The sequence below is a fragment of the Nycticebus coucang genome, chromosome 15 (genome assembly GCF_027406575.1).
Source record: "Nycticebus coucang isolate mNycCou1 chromosome 15, mNycCou1.pri, whole genome shotgun sequence".
Taxonomy (NCBI): domain Eukaryota; kingdom Metazoa; phylum Chordata; class Mammalia; order Primates; family Lorisidae; genus Nycticebus; species Nycticebus coucang.
The window spans coordinates 39616072-39625501 of NC_069794.1; the positions used below are offsets into that span (position 1 = coordinate 39616072).

General features: G+C 39.3%; 1 pseudogene; it reads right to left on the reverse strand.

The window, feature by feature from the left end:
- Positions 1-7949: 7949 nt before the first annotated feature.
- On the reverse strand, positions 7950-8616 carry LOC128566791 (GTP-binding nuclear protein Ran-like; annotated as a pseudogene).
- Between the last annotated feature and the right edge of the window lie 814 nt (positions 8617-9430).

Sequence of the window (9430 nt, forward strand, 5' to 3'; positions counted from 1 at the left end):
TACTAGAGAATATTATAAAAGAAAATTTCCCAAATATCACCAAAGATTCCGACACACTGCTTTCAGAGGGCTATCGGACCCCAGGTCGCCTCAACTCTAACCGAGCTTCTCCAAGACACATTGTGATGAACCTGTCCAAAGTCAAGACAAAAGAAAAGATTCTGCAAGCTGACAGGAGTAAGCGGCAGTCGACCTACAGGGGCAAATCCATCAGAGTGACCGCAGACTTCTCTAATGAAACTTTCCAAGCAAGAAGACAATGGTCATCTAACTTTAATCTACTTAAACAGAACAATTTCCAGCCCAGAATTCTGTACCCTGCTAAGCTAAGCTTCAAAATTGACAGAGAAATCAAATCATTTACAGATATAAAAACATTGAAGAAATTCGCACCAACAAGAACAGCTCTACAGGAAATACTTCAACCTGTTCCGCACACTGACCACCACAATGGATCAGCAGCAAAGTAAGAACTCAGAAATTAAAGGACAGAACCAAACCTCCACACTGATGCAAAAGATAAAACTAAGCAATGGACTCTCACAAAATAAGACGAATAGAATACTACCACACTTATCAATTATCTCAATAAACGTTAATGGCTTGAATTCCCCACTGAAGAGACATAGATTGGTTGACTGGATTAAAAAACACAAGCCATCCATTTGCTGTCTGCAAGAAACACCTGGCTTCAAAAGACAAATTAAAGCTCCGAGTCAAGGGTTGGAAGACAATTTTTCAGGCAAATGGAATTCAGAAGAAAAGAGGAGTTCCAATCTTATTTTCAGATACATGTGGATTTAAAGCAACCAAAGTCAAAAAAGACAAATATGGTCACTTTGTATTGGTCAAGGGAAAAATACAACAAGAAGACATTTCAATTCTAAATATCTATGCACCCAATTTAAATGCTCCCAGATTCTTGAAACAGACCTTACTCAGTCTGAGCAATATGATATCTGATAATACCATAATAACAGAGGACCTTAACACTCCTCTTACAGAGCTGGACAGATGCTCTAAACAGAAATTAACAAGGATATAGGAGATTTAAATGAGACCCTAGAACAACCGTGCTTGATAGACGCATATAGAACACTCCACCCCAAATATAAAGAATATACAGTCTTCTCATCACCCCATGGAACATTCTCCAAAATTGATCATATCCTGGGACACAAAACAAATATCAACAGAATCAAAAGAATTGAAATTTTACATTGTATCTTCTCAGACCATAAGGCACTAAAGGTGGAACTCAACTCTAACAAAAATGCTCAACCCCACACAAAGGCATGGAAATTAAACAATCTTCTGTTGAATAATAGATGGGTGCAGGAAGAAATAAAACAGGAAATCATTAACTTCCTTGAGCATAACAACAATGAAGACACAAGCTACCAAAACCTGTGGGATACTGCAAAAGCAGTTTTGAGAGGAAAATTCATCGCTTTAGATGCCTACATTCGAAAAACAGAAAGAGAGCACATCAACAATCTCACAAGAGTTCTCATGGTATTGGAAAATAAAGAACAATCTAAGCCTAAACTCAGTAGAAGAAAAGAAATATCCAAAATCAAATCAGAGATCAATGAAATTGAAAACAAAAGAATCATTCAGAAAATTAATGAAACAAGGAGTTGGTTTTTTGAAAAAATAAATAAAATAGATAAACCATTGGCCAGACTAACGAGGAATAGAAAAGTAAAATCTCTAGTAACCTAAACCAGAAATGATAAAGGGGAAATAACAACTGATCCCAGAGAGATACAAGAGATCATCTCTGAATACTACCAGAAACTCTATGCCCAGAAATTTGACAATGTGAAAGAAATGGATCAATATTTGGAATCACACCCTCTCCCTAGACTCAGCCAGGAAGAAATAGAGCTCCTGAACAGACCAATTTCAAGCACTGAGATCAAAGAAACAATAAAAAATCTTCCAACAAAAAATGCCCTGGTCCAGGGCAATTCACTCCAGAATTCTATCAAACCTTCAAGGAAGAGCTTATTCCTCTACTGCAGAAATTATTCCAAAAAATTGAGTAAGAAGGAATCTTCCCCAACACATTCTATGAAGCAAACATCACCCTGATACCAAAACCAGGAAAAGACCCAAACAAAAAGGAGAATTTCTGACCAATCACACTCATGAATATAGACGCAAAAATTCTCAACAAAATCCTAGCTAATAGATTACAGCTTATCATCAAAAAAGTCATTCATCATGATCAAGTAGGCTTCATCCCAGGGATGCAAGGCTGGTTTAACATACGCAAGTCTATAAACGTTATCCACCATATTAACAGAGGCAAAAATAAAGATCACACGATCCTTTCAATAGATGCAGAAAAAGCATTTGATAAATCCAGCATCCTTTTCTAATTAGAACACTGAAGAGTATAGGCATAGGTGGCACATTTCTAAAACTGATTGAAGGTATCTATGACAAACCCATAGCCAATATTTTACTGAATGGAGTAAAACTGAAAGCTTTTCCTCTTAGAACTGGAACCAGACAAGGTTGTCCTCTGTCACCTTTAATATTCAACACAGTGCTGGAAGTTCCAGCCAATACAATTAGGCAAGACAAGGAAATAAAGGGAATCCAAATGGGAGCAGAGGAGGTCAAACTCTCCCTCTTTGCTGACGACATGATCCAATACTTAGAGAACCCCAAAGACTCAACCACAAGACTCCTAGAAGTCATCAAAAAATACAGTAATGTTTCAGGATATAAAATCATTGTCCACAAGTCAGTAGCCTTTGTGTACACCAATAACAGTCAACATGAGAAGCTAATTAAGGACACAACTCCCTTCACTATAGTTTCAAAGAAAATGAAATACCTAGGAATATAACTAATGAAGGAGGTGAAGGACCTCTATAAAGAAAACTATGAAATCCTCAGAAAGGAAATAGCAGAGGATACTAACAAATGGAAGAACCTACCATGCTCATGGATGGGAAGAATCAACATTGTTAAAATGTTTATACTTCCCAAAGCAATCTACCTATTCAATGCCATTCCTATCAAACTACCAACATTGTACTTTCAAGATTTGGAAAAAATGATTCTGCGTTTTGTATGGAACCGGAAAAAACCCCGTATAGCTAAGGCAGTTCTCTGTAACAAAAATAAAGCTGGGGGCATCAGCATACCAGATTTTAGTCTGTACTACAAAGCCATAGTGGTCAAGACAGCATGGTACTGGCACAAAAACAGAGACATAGACACTTGGAATCGAATTGAAAACCAAGACATGAAACTAACATTTTACAACCACCTAATCTTCAATAAACCAAACAAGAACATACCTTGGGGTAAGACTCCGTATTCAATAAATGGTGTTGGGAGAACTGGATGTCTACAGGTAAAAGACTGAAACTGGACCCACACCTTTCCCCACTCACAAAAATTGATTCAAGATGGATAAAGGACTTAAATTTAAGGCATGAAACAATAAAAATCCTCCAAGAAAGCATAGGAAAATCACTGGAAGATATTGGCCTGGGGAAAGACTTCATGAAGAAGACTGCCATGGCAATTGCACCAACACCAAAAATAAACAAATGGGACTTCATTAAACTGAAAAGCTTCTGTACAGCTAAGGAGACAATAACCAAAGCAAAGAGACAACCTACACAATGCGAAAGGATATTTGCATATTTTCAATCAGACAAATGCTTGATAACTAGGATCTATAGAGAACTCAAATTAATCCACATGAAAAAAGCCAACAATCCCATATATCAATGGGCAAGAGACATGAATAGAACTTTCTCTAAAGATGACAGACGAATGGCTAACAAACACATGAAAAAATGTTCATCATCTCTATATATTAGAGAAATGCAAATCAAAACAACCCTGAGTTATCATCTAACCCCAGTGAGAATGGCCCACATCACAAAATCTCAAAACTGCAGATGCTGGCGTGGATGTGGAGAGAAGGGAACACTTTTACACTGCTGGTGGGACTGCAAACTAGTACAACCTTTCTGGAAGGAAGTCTGGAGAAACCTCAAAGCACTCATGCTAGACCTCCCATTTGATCCTGCAATCCCGTTACTGGGCATCTACCCAGAAGGAAAAAAATCCTTTTATCATAAGGACACTTGTACTAGACTGTTTATTGCAGCTCAATTTACAATCACTAAAATGTGGAAACAGCCTAAATGCCCACCAACCCAGGAATGGATTAACAAGCTGTGGTATATGTATACCATGGAATACTATTCAGCCATTAAAAAAAATGGAGACTTTACATTCTTCGTATTAACCTGGATGGACGTGGAAGACATTATTCTTAGTAAAGCATCACAAGAATGGAGAAGCATGAATCGTATGTACTCAATTTTGATATGAGGACAATTAATGACAATTATGGTTATGGGGGGGAGGAAAAGCAGAAAGAGGGAAGGAGGGAGGGGGTGGGGCCTTGGTGTGTGTCACACTTTATGGGGGGCAAGACATGATTGCAAGAGGGACTTTACCTAACAATTGCAATCAGTGTAACCTGGCTTATTGTACCCTCAATGAATCCCCAACAATAAAAAAAAAAAAAAAAGAATTATTAACATTTCAAGTCTGGGGGGAAACATTCAATATGTGATGATTAACTATGCTGTTCACCCCAGATTTTTGTAGATATGCTTTACGAGATGAGATGTTGAAGATTCCATATAATCCAAGACTGAGATTTTACATCAATAACACATGTTTTTAAAATGCTTTCTCTAGGTCTGTTAAACTGATCATGTTTTTTTGATTTATTAATACAATTTCCATTTATTAGCTTTATTTGTTTTTTCCAATAACCAGATACTATGGGCTTTATTTTGTATTCATCCATTTATTTCAGGCTGAATGTGTTTGGTGGGGAGGGAGGCACAGATAAAAGACTCTGTCCATTCTTTTTTAGAGCAGTCTCAGACTGGAGGAAGGGGTGGGTGACAGCAGTGGCAGAAACGTAATACTTACACTACAAGGTGATTTGGAGAGAGGTAGGCAGAGGGAGGTCTGGGAGTACAGACGGGGAGCATTAATCCAGCCTAGGCTTGCCAGGAAGCTTTCCTAACGGAAGTGGCAAGTGAGTTGTTATCTCAGAGGACGAGGAAGTAAGTCCAAGGAGGAAAGGAAAGAAGCTGCCCTCAGTGGAGAGGCTGTTGAAGACAGGAATGGACCATAAGAACTCTGGGGCAATTCCAGGAGTGGTTTTGTAACCTGAACCCTGAACAACACGTCTTTTTGCAGTTCTTTTATGTTTCAAGTTCTCAGACCAGTAAAATTTACCCACCAGAGGTGGGACACGGTTGTTCATGCCTGTAAACCTTGCACTTTGGGAGGCTAGGGAGGGTGAATCACCTAAGCTCAGGCGTTGGAGACCTTAGCAAGAGCAAGACTCTGTCTGTACTAAAAATAGAAAAACTAGCTGGTCGTTGTGGCTGGCGCCTGGAGTCCCATCTACTCCAGATGCTGAGGGAAGAGGATTGCTCAAGCCCAAGAGTTTGAGGTTGCTGTGAGCTATGACACCACAGCACTCCATCCAGGGTGACACAGAGACACTGAATCAAAATGAAAAAAAAAAAAAATGTACTGACCAGAACTGTGTAATTTTCTGTTTCCCTGACCTCCTCCCTTTTGAGTTATTTTTCAGAAACAGTGGGCCCTCCTCGCAGTCACCAGACTATCACAAGCCTGATGCTACCCGATTGTGGAGAGAAGCCCAGAAGAAAGGCCCTCGGCCACAGAGCTCCCGGGACTGCGGAGCAGCCTGCTCCTGAAACTTGCAGGTGTGCAAGGCCAGAAGGGTGAACTCCAGCCCCCAGCGCAGACCACCCCAGTCTCCACCAGGGAGGCGCGTGGCTGCCCTTGTTTGATCCTACAGTGACTGCGCGGGTCTGATTTCTCCCTTCGCTGGCGCTCCCTGCCCCAAAGAGTCACCGCGCTCACTAGCTCCATGCTTTGTTCATTTCACCTCCAGAAACAGCCTGGCCCCCTGAGCCAGAGAGGTGGACTTGGGGTATTCCTCCCACTGCCTGGTTGATGTCGCCTGCAGGAAATCTCCTTAGACAATCCTCCTGTCAGAGACCTTGGCTTTCTGTGGGGCAGCAGAGAGAAGTTTCCTAACAGTTTGGCGAGATGAATGTTAAGGAGCACAGCTGGAGTGGGGAAAGTTGACCCCACCCTGCACAGGAGCCTTGTATGCAGGAGCCGCTGGGAGATTTTGTTCTAGACTGATTTTTAAGAGTAGTGTTTGGGTCACAGCAAAACTGAGCCCGAGGTACAGTGTCCCATAGATCTGCTGTCCCCAGCAGAGGCGCGCGTTGGTTGCAATGTGAACCTCACCCACACATCCTTACCATCCACTCAGGTGGATTCTCAGCAGGGAAAACATTCTCATACCACCTTTTACTTCTTCCTGGCAGGAAATAAGAGTTGTTATTAACATTTATTTGCTTTAAATGGCTAATCCAGCCTTGGACTAGGTACTGTTCACATCAAGTATCACCTCACATCAACTATTATCTTTTTTATATTTTGTTTAATTATTTTTATATTTTGTTTAATTATTTTGGATTAATTTTTGATGTTTTCTTAGGGACTGCTATGTTCACAAGGAATCGTCAGCTATAATTTTTGTAATATTATTTGTAGCAGTTACCTTTAGGATTATAGCTGCCTCATAAAACATGTTCAGAGGGGTCTCTGTTTTCTGAAAAACAAAACAAAATAAAAAACCACTATAATTATTGGACTTTTCTTTCTGAAATATTTGATGTAGTTCACAAATACAAGTCCCTGGAGTTTTCTTTATGAAAATATTTGATAACCAACTGAATTTACTTAATCTAATTGTCATTTATTATATTTTTTCCTCATTACGTGGTAGTTTATTTTATTCAGCCACTGCTTTAAAGAATTTCTGGTTATTTCGGTTCCTAAAAACTTTAGTAGGATATAATGGGTACATTTCTCTTTATATTCATCCTGCTTGGGATTCAGTGAGCTGTATCAATTTATAATTTCCTAAATTTTAGGATAATTTTGGTTATCTTTTTTCAATTTTTTTCTGATCTCATGTCTCACTCCTCTCTTTCCATGACGTCAGTTTCACACATGCTATAGATTGCTTGATGTTGTTCTCATGAATCTTTATGTATTTTCCCCCTAAATACTGCTCCTTTCAGTTTCTTCTTCTTTTTTTTTTTTTTAAGATAATTTTCTTTGACATATTTTTCTGGACTTAATTATTGTGTTCCTCCACAGTTTATATGTCAAAATCTCAATGCTCAATGTGATGATATTAGAAGTTGGGATCCCCAGGAGTCACTAGGTCATGAGAGTGGAGCCCTCATGTAAGGGATTAGGGCCCTTATGAAAGAGGCCCCTGGGAACTCTTTCACCTTCCTGCATGTCAGGATACAGTCAGCAGTCTGCTGGTTGAGAAAGACTGCCCACCAAAACTCAACCATGCTAGTAATATGATTGTGTATTTTCATGCTTCAGAATTGCGAAAATGAATTTCTATTGTCATAAGAGACCTTCATATTACTTTGTTACAGCACTCTGAAGTAAGGTATTTAGTTCATTGGCACTTTCTTCTCCATGTTCTTTTTCTTTCTTTCTTTTTTAGATATTTGAAATACAACTTTATTCTGATTCTAAACGAAAAGGAATGGTAATGGCAATGACAAACAAGATTTCACCACTGGATATTGTGATGTGACTGCAGCAGTCTTATACGTGAAACTCAAGAAGGAATCGACTGCGTTCCAAACAGCTAAATATGCAGGTCCAAACAATGAAATTATTTTGTTTCAAACTGCCACATTCACTGGGAAGCCCATTCATCTCCTTCAGTATCCCAGATGAAGCACATGTTCCACTTAGCTAGGTAATAAAGTGGCACACAGTGTGCACTGCTGACATCACAGGACGCTGGGCTCCAGCTTCATTCTCACACGTCATCATCCTCATCCGGGAGAGCAGTTTGTCTGAGTGACCTCTAAGTCATGCTTGTATTGTGCTATCAAAGCTGGGTCCATGACCACCTCCAGCGGGGCAAGAGCAGGCATGGCAACGAACTCCAAGTAGGGTCTCCAATGAGCTTTCTAGCAAGCCAGAGGAAAGGCTTTTCAAAGTTGTAGTTACTTTTGGCAGAAATGTCGTAGTACTGAAGATATTTTTTTCAGTGAAGGACAATAGATTTTGCCTTCACTTTCCTGTCCTTAATATCCACTTTGTCCTTAATATCTACAACACGATAGGGATGTTTTCACATACTCATACCAAAGTTCTATGCCAATTAGGCATGTTCTTGTAAGTAACTCTTGATGTTACATCAAACATTATAATGGCACACTGGGCTTGGATATAATAGTCATCTCTGAGTCCACCAAATTTCTCCTGGCCAGCTGCATCTCATACATTGAACTTGGTGGGTCCTCTGTTGGTGTGGAACACAAAGGGATGGACTTCAACTCCTAAGGTGGCTACATTCTCAAATTCACCAGTCAAGTGGCGTTTCACAAATGTAGTTTTCCCAATCCCACCATGACCAACCAATACGAGCTTGAACTGGACTTGGAGCTCTCCCTGGGCAGCCATCCCGGTGTCCTTCCAGAAGCATCTTATCCATATTCTTTATGATATTATTCACATTAGTTAATATTTCATTTCAGAAATTTTTTTGGTCCAGGTTTTGATTTTGTTTATTTGTATATTTCCAATGGTATGCTAAATTCTCATGTGTTTATTACTGATAACTTTATTTTTTATGTTCTGATATATTTTTTAACATTATTACCCATAAAATTCAATATCTGGATTTTCTCAGGGTTGTTTCCCTTTACTGCTTTTTTCTTGTCTTTGAGTTGCATTTTTACCCTATTTCAATCTTTGGTAATTTTTAAAGTATTCTTTGACACTGTGAATGAATCCAGTTTATCTTATTTTTCTACATGAAGTTTTGATTTTACACAGGAACTTAACTGGGGTGTACTCATAACCCAGACCATCTTCCTAGTACTGCCTAGAACTGGACAACCACTGAAACTGCTTATCTCATTTAATTTTTCCAGTTCTTACTTTTGACAAGAAAATCTGTAAATATATTTCGGTGTTTAGTCAAGAGTTTGGTTTGGTGAATCCTATGCTGGAAGGATTTCAACTCTGACTCTTCTGTTTGTCCCCTGCCTTCTTGCTGTGCCAAACTTCAAAAACCATTTAGTTAGTGAAGGCTTAAAAAAGTGATGTTACTCTGGATTGGATGAGTTTGTTACAAATCGAAATCTCTGACTGGTCCCTAAATTGTATAAATAGGCATTTGCAGTATACTCTTGGTTTCAGGCAGAGCTTGAGATGACCTACACAGTTTGTCTCTGGGCAGTGCATTAAACCTTGTGTGTAAATCCCTGATGAA